Source organism: Aptenodytes forsteri, unplaced genomic scaffold (assembly GCF_000699145.1).
Source record: "Aptenodytes forsteri isolate BGI_AS27 unplaced genomic scaffold, ASM69914v1 Scaffold92, whole genome shotgun sequence".
NCBI lineage: Eukaryota > Metazoa > Chordata > Aves > Sphenisciformes > Spheniscidae > Aptenodytes > Aptenodytes forsteri.
In genome coordinates, this window is record NW_008794581.1 from 4,641,661 (window position 1) to 4,661,153 (window position 19,493).

The 19,493-nt window shown below is 38.7% G+C and overlaps 1 protein-coding gene across 1 annotated transcript in view; it reads right to left on the reverse strand.

The window, feature by feature from the left end:
- RAB3C (RAB3C, member RAS oncogene family) overlaps positions 1-19,493 on the reverse strand; it is a 147,326-nt gene that overhangs the window by 50,052 nt on the left and 77,781 nt on the right. The gene's annotated exons all lie outside the window — the stretch shown is intronic.

The window sequence follows — 19,493 nt, forward strand, 5'->3', positions numbered from 1 at the left end:
GAGAGACAACAAAATATTTTCTTCACTCTGATCTTCTTCCCCCCAGTTCTTAATTTGGTAATAATATTCTTTTGGACATAAAAGAGAAGATTCTCAGACTGACTGAAATATTTTGTTTTAGTTTGGGCACAGAAACAGGACTTGCCCAGCCCAATGATGTAGCCAGCTGCAGGTCAGATGGGCTATGCTCCCTACCTGTATACAGCGACCTACTTGTCTTTAAAGTGCTGGGCACGTATCTGGCAGAGTATAGCTGAAAATTATTATCAGAGCATTTATTTCTAGGTCCTTCTTCAGTGTATACTGTGTTCAGATCAGATAATTATTGACACTCTTACAATAGAGTTTAAAAATCTATCATAAAAATCATTCATATGGACGAAGTGTCAACAATTAGGCTATAACCTCTTTGCAGTTCATAATGCCCCCAAAGTCCAATTGTCTTCTTTTCCTGTTATGTATTGACAGACAAGTATAAGTAATATATTTTACAGACCTCATTCTCATATCCTTCCATTATTCTAATTAACTCTGTCTAGTTGAAGATTAACACCTTCCTTTCTAGGACATCTGTCAACAGTGTATCATCACAGATCGCATTTTACCTAAAGCAGAAATCTTTTGTAAATGAATACTTTCACATTTGTGACTCCATTCTTCCCTAGATTTTTTTTTTCTTTTTTTTGGTCATAGCTCAGTACAGATCAGCAACATCAAAAATCTGGTTGAAATGTATGTGGGAAAACTGATACTGGACAGGCTGCTCATCAACAGCACAGTTGCTTAAGCTGAAGAGCTGAAACCCAACTATTTCTTCAATACTGAATATTGAAAAATGGTATTCTACTGGTAGATCTTCCAAGTACTCCTTTAAGAGTCATACATATTTGAAAATTACAATAAGGCACTCTGGATGTATAATTTGTGTGAGGTATAGCCAAAATAATTACACAATATTAATGCTGATCTATAAACAACCTACTTTAAATCTTAACTTGCTCAAGGAATACAGTGGCAATGTCCTTTTAATCACCAGGAAAGCAACACGGTGGCTGAAGCTTTTTTACATACTTTAAAACCCAGTGTCTCTGTCTTCTTTAATGTGTGTAAGACACCAAACGTTGGATGTGCTTTGCTCAACAGACACTCTGGTGTTTGTTATGTTTCTAGTTTATACTATAATTGCTAGCTGCTCACTAAGTTACAGATACATGATTACATAGTGTTGTGTTTAAATAAATGGATATTATGAATTATCTGCTGCAATGAATTAATACACTGAGCAAAAGCAATAAATGTCTGGAGGAAGAAACAAGCTCAGCTCCAGTGTATTTTATTTTCATTTTTCATCTCCACAGTTTTATATACGTCAGGAGGCATACATTTTGAGATTTTTTACTGTGAACACGACATTTTGTCTTAGAATTTGTCTGGAATTTGTTTAAAACTTGACAGGCTTATATTCTTGAACCCCATCCCATGGAGGTCTAAAGCTCTGCTGATGACATCAAGGACACCTGTGCTCCAGGAAGCTTGGCCAGCCCTGGCACATGCCCTGGCTGAGCAGACAGATTCCTGTGGCTTCTAAATACAACAGCTTGCTCTGGTTTTAAATTGCCCCTGGCCTGGAGGCTGAGCAACACTGCTCTTTTGCGTCATGGTGAGCTAGCACAAAACGTGCGCTGCTTGTTAGCCATCAGTGAAGACATGGGGAGTTTCCCAAAATGGAAAATGGCTGGAATGAGTACAGCCAATGCTGCTGACCTGATGAAAGCCCATAAAGAACCACTTCATTCCTCAATTCTCTTTCTTCAAAAAAGCAAAATGATTCTTACATTTTTTTCCTATTCTTCTTAAGCATGGTTCTCACTATTCACAGTCTTAACCCCCCCTTTCTTATAGCCATTTAATTTGAGCCTTTTATTTTGCACTCATGGTTTTTTCTTCTTTATTATATAGTCATGTACCCAAAATCCAAGCCAAAAGAAATAATCTACATACCCCAAATATCCTAATTTACACCTTTATGTGCACAGAAAACAAGCAGAAAAACACAACAAAATAATCAGTCACCTCATTTAACAGAAAAGATTCCATCTCATTTTCTTCATGCCTTTTGCTTCTCTCCCCCCCGTCTGAATCGTAAGCAAAACTGAAAGACATTCCCAGCAGACTTCATTGCTAAGGCTCAGGAGGAAACCATGTACTCCACAGTAAGGTATGTATACATTCTTTACAGAAGTTCTCTCTTTCCACTCCCTTAGTTTCCTTGGGGTTTTTAATGAATGTAGAATTCATTAAAAAAAAAAAAATCACCAGGAAATGGTAATCAAAAGAAATGCTAAAAATGCTGATTAACTGCTGAATATTAAATAAGCAATGCTCCAAGCATTCACATTTTTCAGGCACTTAATTAGGGAGGATTGGCTGATTTCATCCTTGATGGCCTTAGCTATAGCTGAAAATGAGAAAGCAAAAGACATTTAAAACTTGTTTTTTAATAGTGTGGAGGACTTCAGCTCTCTCTGCAGCAGGTTCTTATGTGTATGAAATTGGTCATGGCTATAAAAAAGGAAAAAATCAAAAAGGAGAGCAACCAATGTAATGAATCAATAGTTTTCAATTAAGTATACCTAGGAAAGTGCGACAGTGCCTTCAGCATAAACAAAAAACTCCAAAAAGCAATACAGTAAAAATGAAGGTAATGAAATCTGTATTGACTGATTGACTTAATAATACTTAAAAGTGAATCCAAACACTTGTGTTTATGAGCATTTCCCTCCCTAGGATTCTCATGCAGAATGTATTGAGTTTGTTTTTCGGTTCAAATCTTACCACATAAGAAAGGAGTGCTGCATTTCCTGGAGTTTTTAATTAGTAGTCATATCAGTGATCCCTAATAAAAAGAACTTAAATATATTCAGATATCAAAATAATTACTTTATGATGCCATTCACCTCCTTCTGACTTTTACTACTAGGAGAAGATGCTTTTTTCCAAAATCAAAATCAGTATCTTTAGTCCAAGTCAGTCCAAGTCTAGGAGAGATCGGTGTTGACGCCACTACAAGAAAGCACTATTAACAGTGTGAATAAGCGTAAGAAATATGGAAACAAATTGGACGTGTACATACATCATGGAATAAGAGCTAATGATTCAAGTATTCTACTAAATAAGAATGAGCCTACATTATAATTTGCATTGACAGGTTTTGCAGCTTATAAAGATTAGTTTTTATTAATTTCTTCCAACATCTTTATTAAAGAAAATGAAATCTAGAAACCGGTTTCAATATACTGTATTTTGGTGAGACTGCTGCACATCAGAAGACATTTGCCTTTACAAAGGCAAAATCCACCTGCATGTAATAAAGCTGTGACAGGGACCCATGCAATCTGTGGGATTTTACATTAACATTTTAATCCAACATGCACATACAGTGCAACTTTACACTTCAAAATGCTCCCCCAGTTCTGCCTGACTGGCTAGGCACAGTCAGAGGCTAGCAAGGTCTGTCCATGGCTGGGGAATAAGCTGGCTGCATATGAGGCAGCTTTAGTCTGGAAGACATAAAAGCAAACTCAAGCACTTCCTCTGTATATGATAATAGGACAGAGGAGCATGGGAGACAGTGTCTAGCTGTCCTCACTTTGCACACCTCATGGAAATATGAACCACCTTGACCTACCCAGTAATTTAATGTAAGCCTTTACTTTCATCACCTTTCTGTAACTCATGGGATGAACTCTAGTACTTGAAATTTTTCCTTCAGAAAGCACGCTAAAGGAGAAGAGCTGTGCTCTTACAGCAGGGTGCTGCCCATACAAGTGGGGATAACTGTGCTTTTCCAAGCCATCCCAGCATTTATTCTTGGATAGCACAGTTCTCTGCTGTTTTAAGCTGAGCGTGCTTTGAAAGTGCATTCTAGCCCTTAGTGCTCAGGCAATGATTTTGTGGAGAAAGGACTGTCATTATCAGCTTCAGCTTTGTGCTATGAATATACCAGATCAATATTGAAACACTCTTGTTTGGTCTTTTGCTACACTGTTCTCAAGATAACCTTTGCTGTCAGAAAAGTCAACTTCAGCAGTTTATTACATAAAATTGGACTGAGATGCAAAAGCGCTGCTTCAGAGACTTTCCAGCAATATCTGTGTGTCCACGAGTGGGCTCTGGCAGACCCTAAGTGAAAACACAATCATTCCAAGACTTGTTTAAATATATTTTACAAACCTCCTTCTACTTTATGAAGTACTCTCAGTCTGCAGCATTCTCCTTCTTCCTAGCAAAAGCCTTTTCCCTTCCTCCTTTATCCCTTCCAATGAAGCCTTTCACCAGTTAAGTGAAGAGGGGATAAACCCCATTTTTGGAAGAGGAGTCTCAAGAAGATGCTGGTGTTCTGGACTCAGGAGAAAAACTAAGAACACCAATGAAAATGAAGATGTCAATAGGCTAGAGGGTATGGAAGATAGCCACAGAGTAGTGAGAAATTATTTTTAAAGAGCTGCAGTGGAGACTGGATAGGGAAATCATCATGAGGGAATGTATGAATTAAATAAAGATCAGTAACAGAAATACCAAATAAAGACAAGTTTCCAGCAGCAGTTCCCCAGTGATTTTGGGGTGTGAGCCCTCCTGCTCCATCCCAGTCACAATCTGAAAAGAGGTGCAGGCCCCTGCGATACCTCCCACAGCCCTGTGACCCCCACTCCTGCTGCGAGGACTGTGCCCCTCAGCAAGAGCTGCTGCCCTTCACCTACTGCAGAAGCTGACTTGAGGAAAGCTCTGAAGGATGTCTGATCACCTTCCAGTCCTTCTCTACTAGAAATATATCTACTTTCCAACATAACTACCAGTCTTGACAAACACCTTTGCTTCTCCTTGGCTGACTTTTCAGGTCAGGACCTATTTCTTTCTTCAGATCCCTTCTTTAAAAACCTCCTTTCTGTCTATTTGGGATTTTGCCATCCTCTCCAAAAAGGAGACAGGGCCTCAGATCATTTGCTCTCTCTGTCTGCACTCTCTGTTTGCTGTGTGGGACAGCACTTTTGGTCTCTTTAAGAGAGCTGCAGTTTTGTCACCCCCTTGCACAGTTCCCTCTGCCTCCTGGGACATTTCACATTAAGCTGGCAGGACAGCTCTTGTACGCTCTGACTGGATTTTCCTTGTGTGACTTTATTGGGAAAGAGAGAAATATTTAAGTATAGAACTGGAATTAAAACCAATTAAGCTTTATCGCAAGGCTTGCAGCTTAGATAGTCTTATAAAAGAGCTTGTAACATATCCCAAATTTCTTGAGAATATGAGCCCTGGAAGTGCTCTCCTTTGGGAGGGCAAAAATGAAGACACCTAAATAACTATTTACATTTTAAAACCTTAACTTAAATGTGAGGGAAAGATTAGGTTTTGTTTTCTTAGTAACACACTGGATCCGGAAGACTGTTTTACTGTGGTAGACAGTATGAAAATCCCTTTAACAACCTCAGATAAACCCAGACTTCCCCTCTAGCCATCGTACTCATGCATTTGTTTATATATCTAAGCTTTGACTGCAGTAACTAACCCAGTGAAAAGTCTCCATGGAGACTGAAAAGTCATTTTAAACACCCATGACTTTTAGAATATAAATCTCTCTTAACAGATATTGTATGAATTTTCAGCTAGAGGCAGCATTTCCTGATCGTTCTTGGTTATTTTTGTATTTTCTGTAATCTACTCATGTAAATACACACACAGACAACAAAACAGATTATAAAAAAAGAACAAGCGTTTGTATTTAAGATGAACTACCAATATTGATTTTCATTGATCTATGAAGGAAATGTCTTTAAATCTGCTTAGAAATATAACTTTAACTGCGATGTAAAGTGTTGAGCATTTGTAGTTTAAAAGCTGAGAAAAACATAAATTATAAAGGCTGTGCTAAATTATTGCAGATGCAGGTTCCTTGTGGGTGACTTTTCATTGGCACTTAATGATGTGTTTGCCAATTCTCTCCCAGCAACCAAAACTGAAAGGACTGATATTAAATATTACATCAAAGGAAGGTTTATATCCCCATCCTTTCTGGCTGGTTCGTATTTTGTTCTCTCCTTTTCTCCCAGAGACTGTAACATTCAGTTCCATTATCTCCTTGTTTGTAGCAAGGGAGCTGTAATACACAGGCTCCTCTCACTGACTAGCAGCAGAAACTGCTAGAGTCCTGTTCTTTCTTCAGAATTGCTTTGAAACAGAATTTATTTGGTTTTTTTCTTTATTTTCGCTTCCTTTAGTACACTTTGCCTCTGCTAACGTATACACACAGCTAAGTGTGAATTTCATGTGTTCAAGTAATATGGATTTCCTACAGAGTTTTGCCTTCCAGGAACAACAGGAAAAACAACTACCTCACATGACAGATGCTAGTTTTGTTTAGTGTACGTCTGAAAGGCATAGTTTAAAATGTAGATATGGAAAAACTGGGGACGTCATGCAGATTTGTCTCTGTCAAACTGGGCCTGAAATCAGTTTTGTCAGTGTTATGGTTTTCCAAGGGAGCCATTCCCTATCAATTGTTTTTTAATTGATATAACACTTTCTTTTCACCTTGCTGTGAACAAAGCACTGTAAATAGAGATTTATAGTGCAAGTGGCAGGAGGCAACTGAAGATAAAATACACTGATTTATTCTTCCCCTTGGAGTATTTTCCTCTTATGATGTGAACTCATGGCAGAGGATGTTTGCTACAAATAGAGGGGAGCGGAGAGCTTATGAAAGCTTTCCCTCCTGTTAATATTGGACAGCTACAACTCCTCATGATTTCATGTGTGAATCAAATTTTAGCTGCATTTTTTAAAATCCCAGTGGTAGCAAGAAAGAGGAAAGGATGGAGTGAGGTCCCTATTGTCCCTGGTAGAGTTGGAGCTGACCTGATATGTAGCAGCATCTGCTTCTCCACACTTTGCTTGATGTTTCCAGGAGTTATGCACAGACCCAGTGCTTTCTAATTCCCCCTCCCCGACTCCACTGAAACCATAGTTCACAACCTCCTGCTGAAGCACTTGAAATGAAATACTTGTCACATGTCATCACTGAGCTGTCATTGCCTGACCCCTTACAATGACCATCCCTAAATTGCTGAGGCTATGGATGCTGGGTTTTGTCACAGGGAGAACTGCAATGACTTTGCAGGAATAATTTGTATTTAAAGTCTATGCTGCATGAACTAAGCACTGCACAGTGATATCCAAGTTTGGGTGGAGCAAATTAGCTTAAGTATTGAAAACAGTGTTATCCCAGAATCTCGCTGGGGCATCTCAGCTAGCTTGCATCTCTCTGTGTAGCATTGCATTATACGACAAAGGCAATGGCAACATATTCAGCCACTGAGATGGTCCTCAGTTGTTTGGTGGCCAGCACAGAGAATGATTAAAGTAGAAAGACAATCCCTCTTCTGGTCCCTCTGCGGACTTTTATAAGCAGCTTGTGACCTCCAAGGCTCACTGTTTTCGCTGCCAGTTCTGCAAGGGTATCACACGATGTCTGGAGAAATTAGGTGCTGTTGAAGTATGTTTTCCGTTAAAGCCTATTTAATAAACACACAGAACCTTGGCCCAAATAGAAGACAGTCCTACTTATTCTCCAGAAAGAGAAGTGCCCTAACGCCTCTTGTATTTTGGGAAACATGAGTGAGCACTGGGTAGAAGTAAAACCTCTAATTTGGATTAACAAGATATTTTCCCTTCTTTTTCCTTATTTTATAATAACTTTATATTCATAAACATAGAAATTCAGAAACATTTATTTGTCTTTACCATGCTGTGACCCAACACTAGGGGGACAGGCAGGTTCTTTCAGGGATCCTTGGCAGAATGATAACGGCACTAAATCATAGTTACAATTAAAGCTTGATTTTCTTAACAGAATTTTATGATTAGTATAGCACAGAATTTATGATCAGAATGACACAGGATTTCTATGAGCAGAATCAATGCAGTACAGTCTATAAGTATCATAATACAGAATTTATATTACAACTTAACTTATGATTTCTAATCACTTAGACCTTAATGTACGATTTCTAACCACTTAGACCTTAACTTAAGTTATGATTTCTAATCACTTAGACCTTAACTTACTTAAGTTATGATTTCTAATCACTTAGACCTTAACTTACTTAAGTTATGATTTCTAATCACTTAGACCTTAACTTACTTAAGTTATGATTTCTAATCACTTAGACCTTAATGTACGATTTCTAACCACTTAGACCTTAACTTAAGTTATGATTTCTAATCACTTAGACCTTAATGTACGATTTCTAACCACTTAGACCTTAACTTAAGTTATGATTTCTAATCACTTAGACCTTCTGCAGACTGGGTCAGATCTTAATAAATGGTTTGCTGTATCAATATAACAATCATAATCTAGACTCAAGAATCATATAAAAGAAGACGAGGCACTCACTCAGTCCTCAGAGGTGGTGGATGGTGGAGGCGCCCCTGGCCACCAGGGGGTAGCGGGTCTCACTGTCCAGCAGCAGCTCCAGTCCAGGTTCCCCACTTAGGACTTGTATCTGCTTAATTTTATAGACAGTGCTCTGGGTGCAGTTACACTTCTGTGACAGGGTCATCACCACCTGGTTGGCCGGGTGCCCGGGACTTTCAAGGCCGGTGACGAAGGGAGTAACTGGCCTGGCGGCCAGGAACCTTGAGACCGATGGGGAGGGGAAGAAGAAATCTGTTTGGTTTGTCTACTTGGTTCACAAGGCCTTCAGGGCTTGATAATGAGGGGAAAGGGAATGAATACGTGACCAGCTTGGTCACAGAGAATGGCCGTTTGCCTTATAAAATGGCGTTAGTTATGCTAACCGTATTACCGGGGGTTGGGAGCAGGGGGTACTGGTCACACCTGCATATGATAAAAACAGATTTCCTGATGTAAACTCCTTCTTGAGGCTGTAGCTTTGGACTTTTTGTAACAATCAGACAGAGCTAGATTGTAATGCTTTTACACGTCTGCTGGATTTGTACCAGACATAGTCTGTTCATAAAATATCTGTGTCCTGAGCTTCCTAAGAAGCTGATATATACAGTTCTTCAAGTACCATGCAATCTACTCTGGCGGCCAGCTGAAATCTACCACCATAATAGTTTTAAGATCTGTTTTAAGTCACTGTTCATGACTTCCTTGAAATAAAAATTTCCAAAAGTTACATTGTTCATGCCCTGATGTACTCTGTATGGATTTGGCAGTGGCTCAAACAACAAATGGCACTGAAAAAACTACACTATTTTATTTTTTTAAAATTGAAAACATTCATTATTAAGCATTCACTATGAATGTCTTAGTTTAATGGTCAAGGCCTTGCAATATTCTGATGAAAGACACTGTAAAGGTTGCTTCATTTGCAGGCCAGATGTAAATAGCATTAAGTTATGCTTTGAAAATAACCACTATTACTGGGTCACATTGCCATGTCACTTTGCAGATTGGGTTTCAATATAAGAACATTGATGGCACTTTTCCTGCTTGATCAGAGGGCTGAATTCCAATAAAACTTGTTGTACTCTCCACGTACAGCCTGTATTTCACATAGCTATCATCCTTTTAAAACTGCCAATGCTTGACACTCTAAACAAGCCGTGTTGAAATCAGATGCAGAGGAAAAGAGGAATCAAAAGCAGAGGAGCTAGCAGGAGAAAGTGGCCCGAGGGGAGCAGAGGTGAGGAAACTAATGAGGGAGAGGGAACTCAAACTTCTTCAGGCTGCCCACAAGGCTGTACACTGCTTTGCTGCTGACTCTCATGATCTCGGTTTTGTTGGCTTTTTGAACTAATAACCTCCAGGCTGCATAAATGAAACTGCAGCCTTTAGTGCTATGGACATATATCCCAATCCACAGAAGATAACTGCAAATCTGAAATCCCCCAAAGGAACAGCTCCTTCAGCAAATCTCAAGGTTTGAGTTTGGTGCAGGGGCCATGATATTCCTCTGAAGTTAAGAATAACAGATTTAGAGTATTAGAGTACAGAGAAAAGTAAATCTTCTGCAACCTGAGCTGAGAGTGGGAACTGTTTAGGGACATTACCGAATCACTGATAAGACTCACATGTTGTTGGCTGGCAGCAGAGCTTTCATCTGGGAACAGCTAGCGACTGTAACTTTGTCAACATGCACAGTTACAGGGAGGTAAAAAGAATATATTAGTTACTGTTCAGCCAATAAAAACTATCATTGCCACAAGACTTTATGACATTTATTACTAACAAAAATAGTATTGTGAGCTGATGATAACATGCCAGGTTTTGTTTCTTTTGCTACTGGCTGTGTTTCTCTATAAAATAAAGAGACAGACTAGACTAAATATTGGAATCAGTCTTTCATATACCTCCTTTAGCATACGGTTATATTACCATGCTTAAGTTTATTTATCTTCCTAATAAACTCCAGCAGCTCACCACTGGCCTCTCAGAGCATTTTCCGCTTTAACTTTTTGAAAAATAAAAGCGTTATCATAGGAAAAAACAGACAATACTGAAAATGTCATCAAGAGTATCTTAGAATAGTCTAATTAATGGATAGCAGTTTAGCGTGGCAGCATTTAGATCTTAATCTAATCATCTGGTCTGCTTTCATCTACCTCAGTATAACCCTCAGTGACCCTATCTGAAGAACAGTAGGATCTGGTACGGAACGGAAGACACCTTCTTTATTTAACAACAGTTCTCTGAATGGCTGAGTATCTATATTGCCTCATCAGCCATGCAATGAAACTCCACTGTGAAACTTCCAGTCCAACAGAGCGAGTTTATGTTCACACTGTTACATCTGCACTATTATTATGAAGTATTGATGTTCGGTTCAGTTACTAGCTGAGAGATAGCAGACTACAAAATAGGTATGTTCTGTTTCTTGCTGTGTGATCATAAAGAGCAATGGCCAGAACTCATGAACTAGAGGATAATTCTGCCACATACGCTCCTGGGAATTAGAACTGATGTATGGGGATAGTTAAGCTGGACGTCTCTTCTTGCCATATATATATAGTAGCCAGGCATGATTTTCTAGTTTGTCATGTTTTCCCAAATAAAAGATTTTGGTGGCTTCATATCAGGCAGGACTGCCACATTTTTATGAGTGAGGAAAAAAGGCCTAGGAAAGGAGTGATGCAGCCTTCCTTACTATTGTCCAGCTCTAACAAGAAGAGAAGAAATTAATCTCCAGAACTGCAGCACTTATCTGTAGGGGTGGGGGCTGTAGAGGAGGTGCAGCCACACTGGTTAGCACCAGTCTGTAGCTGGTGCTAACAGAGAGGCTGCAATCCATGATGCTGCAATAAGTCATGTCTAGTTATGGCCAACAGCAGCCCTAATCAACTACCATGTGAGCTGAAATTAAAAAAAAAAAAAAAAAATAGTCAGTTATTTAAGTCACTCACTAGGTCAGTTAGGTCCAGTGGAAGTCAAGGGTGACTTAATCTTGCTGGTGAATTCCTGAAGCATTACTGCGATTAACTCCACTGAGGCGCTCCACTCAGCCACCAGTGACTGAGCAGGATCTGGGTGAGTGATTGCTATCAACAACTTCATGACTCTGCTACCCCATCTCAGATTTGAGGGGAGATAAAGACATGGAGCACCCTGAGAGAATTTTGTCCAGGCAGTATTTATTCCCTTTTCTTATTAGACTCCCCACTGGCAGCATTAATATGGTTTGATGCAGCTGAGGACAGTTGAATGAACACCCTGATACTGGGTGGCTGCCTAGTATCTGAGAAAATGGAACATCTATAGTGAAGGAGGTTCAAGGTGGGTGTAGGACCTTCTGCAGAAGTGCTTATTCCCACAGCAAAATGAATGAAAGGAGCAAATGTGAGTAAGGGCCAATAGGACCAAGAACCACATATGGATAATTTCAGTTCCACAAGTGTGTTTCTTTCTATGGTTTAAGAACATAAAAATAGGAAAGAATGAAAAATGTCATGAAAATTTAACAGCTGGCTTTCCTGATTAACTGCTACAATGCGTGAATCATTTTTTTGACATTAAACCTACTGAAAACATTTTATGATGAGGTTTGAACTTTGAAATCTAAGGTTTACTATTTTCAAGACAAAAACCGGATAAATGGATAAAGATTTGCATGAATTTCCATGTGTAATATGCATATTTAAATTCATGGTTTAGTAGAAAGAAAAAGATAGGAAAATATCTTCATCAAAGCAATGTTGTCCAGACTACTGTACTGTTTAAGCCTAACATCAGATACGTTATCAGGAAGAGCCTTTAAAAAAACAGGCATATGTTCTTTTTTTGTCACTGAGAGTTTTCCAGGCAAACCTAAAGCCATGTATGTGGCAATGTCAGTGATAAGAGAGGGTAATACATTACTTTCTGGCACATCCAGAACTTCAAGCAACAAATAAATAGTTTGGATGACATTGAATATTTTTTGTTGGTCTGTCATGAGTGATCTGCTGAAAATTATAGAAACCTGTAATTAAAAACATAAAACAATCTATTTGCAACATTTTCCTGTCATCATAGATGCCTTTTTTGTTTTGCTTTTTTTAAAAAAACAGTTGCAGTATATGCTGCTCCTCAAATTTCTAGGGATATGCCCTGCCCTTGAGTTTGAAATGCAGGGATACTCTTTTTTTGGATATGCTGAGAGAAACATTGTGGAATACTTTGGAGTGGGTCTGTGAAACTGGAAAGCATGTAGGTGGTTTGAGCTAGCACCACTTTAGCATTTATGAGCCAAAGTTTGATGACAGACTTTTGAGGGAAAAGATAAGATGACATCTCAGAGAACTAAGCTTTCCCTATGCAATTTACTACATTGGGAATTCTATACCAAACAATGGGTGAAAAAAGGCTAAACAAACTGACCTGGAATACAGTATTTGTTCAAATACTTTAAAAAACATTTGTCCCACCAAGAATAACTTTTTGATAAATGTCTTGATACTATTTTGAGTGAGAAAAAATATTTTTTTTAGAAAAAATATCTAATTTCCACTGGCCTTAGTTCTGCCTACAGGAATAAGAAGTGAAAAGAAAAAGTGAAAAGAATTTTCGTGTCCTTTTGTGCATAACAAAAGTCCATTTCTAATAGTGAACATTAAAATGGAAAACTGTAAATTTCATGTAATTGCAACCACTAACAATATTTCAAATTGTAAAATGTGGTTTTGTTTCCTATATTTAAGTCTGTAAAGAATACCAGTCCCCTTTCCCCTCGTGTTCATCCATTGTGCAGAAGAAAGACTTAGACACAAATGAAAAAATATACCAAACTGAGATTCTTTTGAAATATTCATCCTTAAATTTCATCCCCTTCTTTTCACAGAATATAATTTGTGCAGTATTAGCATTTCATTCTTTTGTTTTAAATAGGAGAATGACATGAAACTATCCACTATTGTGCAATTTCTTGTGCCTGCTTGGCTGAAAACTATAACTATGTCAAAAAAACAGGGAATCTGCTTAAATCTGTCCATATCAAGCCCAAGTTAATAAATTTAGTATTGGCATGCTCCATCAGAATATTTTTCCAGATGGCTCTAAACTGCATTGCTGTGTGGCGGCTGCTGTCAGCTGCATGGCAGACTCTGTGCGTGGATCACCAGTGGACATGATGCATCTCGTGTCTGGACAGAGCCCCACGGGACAGAGCTCCTGAGGATGCGTGTGGGGAATGGCATACATGGCTTGTGTCTGCGCTCTGTGCAGCAGAACCGCACAAATCGTGCTGCATGTCAGGTCATATGTTTTGGTAAAGAGGGATGGAAGCTAAATTTGCCTAGAAGCACTTTCCAGATTTGTTTCCGGATATACAGCAAATAATGGATTTTTCTTAAATGATAGAACTAAGTTCAATATTGAGAGGTAAAAGAAAAATAGCCTGTGTGTAGATCAAGCATGTGCTGAGCATTAATATTAGACTGAAATTTCAGAGGCGGAAGCAAAAAGAAGGTATCCTTTAGAACATATGCTCTTTAGAAGTGCATGTAGCAGTGCTGACATTAACTTAATGGGCTTAATTTGGTTTGAGGACTTCTTACATTTGCCCATTAACATGCTAATATATTTTCCAATTTTATTTTTTCTCTTAATGACAATTCAAAAAATGCCATCATGTCTCTTATTACAAGAGAGACATGATGGAACACAGAAAAAAAAAATTTCTAGTGTACTGTAGCTGTAGCTGCTAACTTATAGTTCACTTGAGGTGCTAAAAGGAAAGAAAAAGCTAATAGTTTGGAGAAATGGAACAATTTTTTCCACAATATTGTCCAGAATGACTACTAGTACTGGAATATCCAGTAAATCCAGCTGCCAAATGCCATGTTGTAGTGAATGCTCATATTTTTGAAGCCTTAATTCTGAATGTTATCTTGAATTGATAGTAGCATAGTCATTCTTTAAGGTTCTGGTCTAAAACAATCTCAAATAATAAATTGAAGAATTTAATTTAAGCCATGTATATAATAGGAAAAAAACCCCACATTTCTGGTAATGGCTGAACTCATATTACACAGCTCAGGATCTACTCTGATGGCTATTGTTTCATTTCTATTGTCTTTGCCCAGACCCAATTCCCAATAAGCATCTCCCATGTGTTATTGGCACAGATGAAGGACGCACAATCAGTATTTCATTCTGTTGGCTTTAATTTGAAATTAACATAATTTTCATGCTGTTCCAAGCATATTGATTAGTACTAAATTCTGCAAATAGTTCCTATAGAAATACAGAAGTAAAGACAGCACAATAGAGTTCTTAAAATCACAAATTGCCTGCTGTGTCCTAAGCCTCTTCCTCCTTCATAAAATCAGCAGTTTATGTACCTTCTGCCAGCTGAATCCTTCTCAAAGGTGATGAGCTTGAGCAGGCTGATGAGGGGGAGCTGTTTAAATGACACCAGAGAAAAAAGCAAGAGAAAAAGAGGAAAGAGAAGCATCTTTCATGGAAGACCCTCTGAATTTCTTAAGATGTGTAACCATAATCCTGTCCAATGGGACATTAAAAAATATCTATCTTATAATTTTTGAGAAATACTTTATTTTTTAAAGGGTGAGGGCAATCAAAGTTTTTCCTAGGATGTTGTCCTCCCTGCTCCCATAGGCCTCAGCCAAAAATGCAGGAAGAACCGATTCTGTAGACCTTGACAGGCTTACAGAACACAGATTGTCTAAAAACTTCAATAATTCAAAGCCTCTTAGGCTCCTTCAGCCTTGTGTGTCTCCCGAGAAAGCATCCCTGAATATGAGACTTCAGCAATGTGGAATTCTCAAATTTTTAATTCCTGCACAAGGAAGCCCTCCACAGTAGTGCCTTCAGCAGTCACCAGACAACGATAAAGATATTGCTGGACAAACACTTGAAGTTGGAACAATGTTTTCAGGTGCAGAGGAGCAACTTAAAGTGAGTGTAAACAACTATACACAACGTGCTGTCTGTCCCTGCCTAGCCTTCTGTCTTAGCAAAGTTTCAAGTCTAGGGTTTCAACCTAGAACATAAAACTTCAGGCTTTTAGGTCATGGTTTACATTCCTGCTGTTTCTGACCTAGCCGGAGACACTGCATTAGAAATATCCTGAGTATAAATAACTCTTTGACTCCAATTCAGTCACTATAAGTCTAGAAATGTTGTGTTTATAAGAACAGGTTTAAATTCAACTCAGAGGCATTTATTTTCCTGGCACTTCTATAGAACTCAACATACTGAGTTGATAGCATTTGCAAAGATAGCACAAAGCTTTCACCCTCTCCCTTCTATTGTAAGGTACCACTGCCATAAAGCTAACACCTTATGTGGACTGAACCACTAAGAAGAAAGGGGGCATAACACTTCCTAGTGAAATGTAATAACAGAAAAGGCTAACAAACATAAATGCTACAGATAGTAGTATAAAAACGAATTAATGCAACCACTGTGACATTATAACTGAACTAAAACAAATATGCATTGAAGTGGCATGGAGCCACTCTCAACATTTACTTATTTCCTCTTCAGATTTAATAAGAAGGAATTTTTAAAGAAAATCAGATTCCACTAGGCCAATTAGTTAAAATCTGTGGATGCTGTCTAAAGAATTCAGCTAAATGGGATGTTTTGGTTATTCCGTGTTTCTAATTTAGACCTCAGCCAGGCAGAAAACGATGCCCTACAAGTGGTTCCTATTTATAGGAAATAAATCTGTTCCCAAAATCTGCATCTTTTTAGGGTGGCATGACCAACATGCACCAAACTACTGCAAGGTACACACCTTGTGCTTGCAGCACTAGCTGCGTTTCTGAAGGAAAAAGCCTCCTGGAAAAGACAGCTTCAAAATCTGGGCAGAGCTCCATAGGAGATCTGCTGAGTCAAAGCATGTTTGATTTGCTGTTTCTGCTAGCAACCAGATTTTCAGCACACATCCACTCTCCCTGAATAAAAACAGAAACTGTTGGTCCTTGTGAACGTCTGAAAATCTGTATCTATAAAGGAGAATACTTTTCAGTGCTGTGACTACTGCCACTGCCATTTTCTTCAGAGGAAACGCATTCAGAGACTGACCTGAAAGTGAAGAGAAATACTCTTCAATAATTTTATCAAAGTTTTTAAACATTTAGACTAACTGCTGATGAAGTCTGTAGGTGATACAAAAAACACCTAAATGGTAAAAAATTATTAAGGACCTGTCAATTTTGTAGGTCAGTCTGAACTGTCTGCCAAGCTATGCTCATTTAAACAGCATCTGTTGTAGCATGTGTGAAACCATACAGGAAACATTGCTATTTAGAGAACACAGGTTAGTTGAACATACCCTAGAAGGCAGCAATTCTGAAGTGACTGAACAATTATAGGACATAAGCACTGGCAGTGTATTCTTAGCATCATCTTCTGGATGAGACTGAAGACAATAAATCACTGGGTGTACGTACAGCAGAATTATCAGAAGTACCAACTCAAGATTTCTCATGCCAAAAATCTTTGAATCTCAAAAAAAATCTCTATTTAAGTTACAACTTTTGTTGTTACCATCATTTGCAATCTTTAAGTTTTTTTGTTTTAAGTAGGGAAAGTAAGATATGAATGTTTCCTGAAGTGTCTGCAGTATGGTTGCAATTTATTGGACCTTCAACTCATTTAGCTAAACTTTCAGACAAAACCCTTTCTCAGTCTCACAGAGTGGTGGACAAATGCTTGGCTACTATACTGTTGCATACATTGGTGCTAACAGGTTTAGTTAAAATTAAAGATACTGATTTTTTTTTTTAATGTAAAGTGTTAATAGTCAAATTAGATACAGAATTTCTCACAGCTGAATGGATTCATGCTGACCTAGGCATGGCGTCTAGAAATACGACTATCCATCTGTTGTTATAAAGGAGAAATGTCAGCCAGACTTCAGACAGAAAAAAATGTCTTTCACTATGAGTACAACCGCTTTGAACTAACTGCTTTTAAAGAATCGTCCCAACACACATTTTAAACCAAACTCCTTTATCCAAATCTAAAAGGCACTTGTAGATTCATTGTCCTGACTACAGTGCAGTTTGTAGATCAAGCCTTGAAGCTGATGTGATTTGAGCTTGGATTTGGCACATTGTGCATGTATATCAAATGGCACCACTTCCTTCAGAGGCACATTTATCACAGAGAAAAGCATTTTAAGCCCCAGAGAGGCTTAAAAGCTCCCGCTCCTTTCCCCCATGTCTTTCACAAATGCACAGACACGTGCATAGCCATGCTTGCTTTTCTGCAGCATTGGTAATTGCAAGTTTTCTTTAACTTCTCTCATATTCAGAAGCAAGCTCTAGTTTTGTAATTACTATCAAAATTGGAGCATGGGCTAATCAAAATCAATTATCAGCTGTGAGATGGGAGGAATAAAACAGAGGAAGAACAGTAGGGCAGCAACTGGGCTCAAGACCTTAAAAATAAAAATAACAAGTAAATCTATGTCTCATCCTGACAAGTGAGGCACTCTGCCTCTCTGTCATCCCTTTCATCACGCAGATGACTGCTCAGTAGCTCTCAGCACATAATAATGCGTCCTCCTGTCCACCAAATTTCTGTAGTAGCTGCCAACTGTTTGTACAGCTTCTAGATAAAAATAATGGGAAAATCATATTTCACAAACCTATTTAAGAACTCCATAGCTTTTAAATATTTTCTTGTTTCATTTTACAGTTTGTTGTGTTTTTTTTTTTTTTTAATTAATGTGAAGCCTAGTTACTTTTCACCAGGAGAGAAAGAGTGCCAACCATACCAGATCTAGGAGGCTGGAAAACAAACAGGTGAGAAAATTAACAATAAGTACTCATGTTTACACTTGCTAGAAAGAATCCTTTGTGTCCGAGGAAGCTAGGTAATACATGGCATGCCATCTGGTTTGCCCAGAGATGGGGCAATGAGATTTGCAGATTACAGCTGGTCCTAGACAGCCATTATCACCCAGTTAACCCAGTGCTTAAACACAATCAGCCCATGGACAACAAACAGCAGAGGCAAAGCAAGAAAGTACTTCAGCTGGCAGGCCCAGGAAGCAGTGGTGCTGGCAGCCACAACTGCAGGTTCAGCGGGGAGGTTGGGTGTACTTACTCCTTGATTTCCTGTTTTTGCTAAACTTTCACAGCAGCATCTATGAATAACACTTTCAGCTACCTCCTGTCAGGTAGGAGATTCTGTCTCATGCTGTTTAACAGAGCAGTACTCACAAATGTGTAACAGCGTGATGCCTCCAGCTTGTACAAAATGGGCAGAACATCCCTTTGCCATAGCAAGTCACAGTGAGCAAACATGTCTTCCTCTTTGAGTATTAAGCAGAGACTCCTCTCAGATACATGCAATTGTCCAAAAGCTACTTATCTGGTCTATACTAGTCATGTAAGCTTATCGATTCTCTAGGAAATGGAAAGAGATGCTCATAAGAGCAATTCAGTGTAGAGTCATACAGATAAGTGATGGAGAGGAGAAGGCGGGACACACTCTGGAGTTGCCCCTTTCCCTTGGAGGAGTGTGAATTACTACATCCCTAGTGCTTACACAGGAAATGTTAGGCAACCCAAGATCCCATTTCTTGTAGAGCAGAATCAAGCTAAGTTTCTCAGTTCTTATTTTTAGAGTGGTGAATGACCAGGCTCAGCATATACAGACCAAGAAAAGCTCCAGGTGTAGAGGGGGAAGGTGCTCCATGGGTTCAGTGGCATTTTCTACCACAATAATAAGTAGGAAAGTGTGAAAGAGAGAAAACTTTTTTTCTTGGAGAGTCTGAGGCTGGGCAACAATTCCCATTAGAAACAGGCATCACAGCATCACTGCCTTTTACTTTAAGTGTGAAATATGTTTCTGACCTTGCCTGTCCTGAAAGAAATACTCAGTAGTGCATATCTTAAAATAAATTTTAAAAAGGCCAAAGAAACATACTGAACAAATCACACAAACTCTGAATAAAATCCCCTTTCAAACACAGTTCTCCCATGGGAACAGCATGCAAGAGAGCATGTGGAGCACA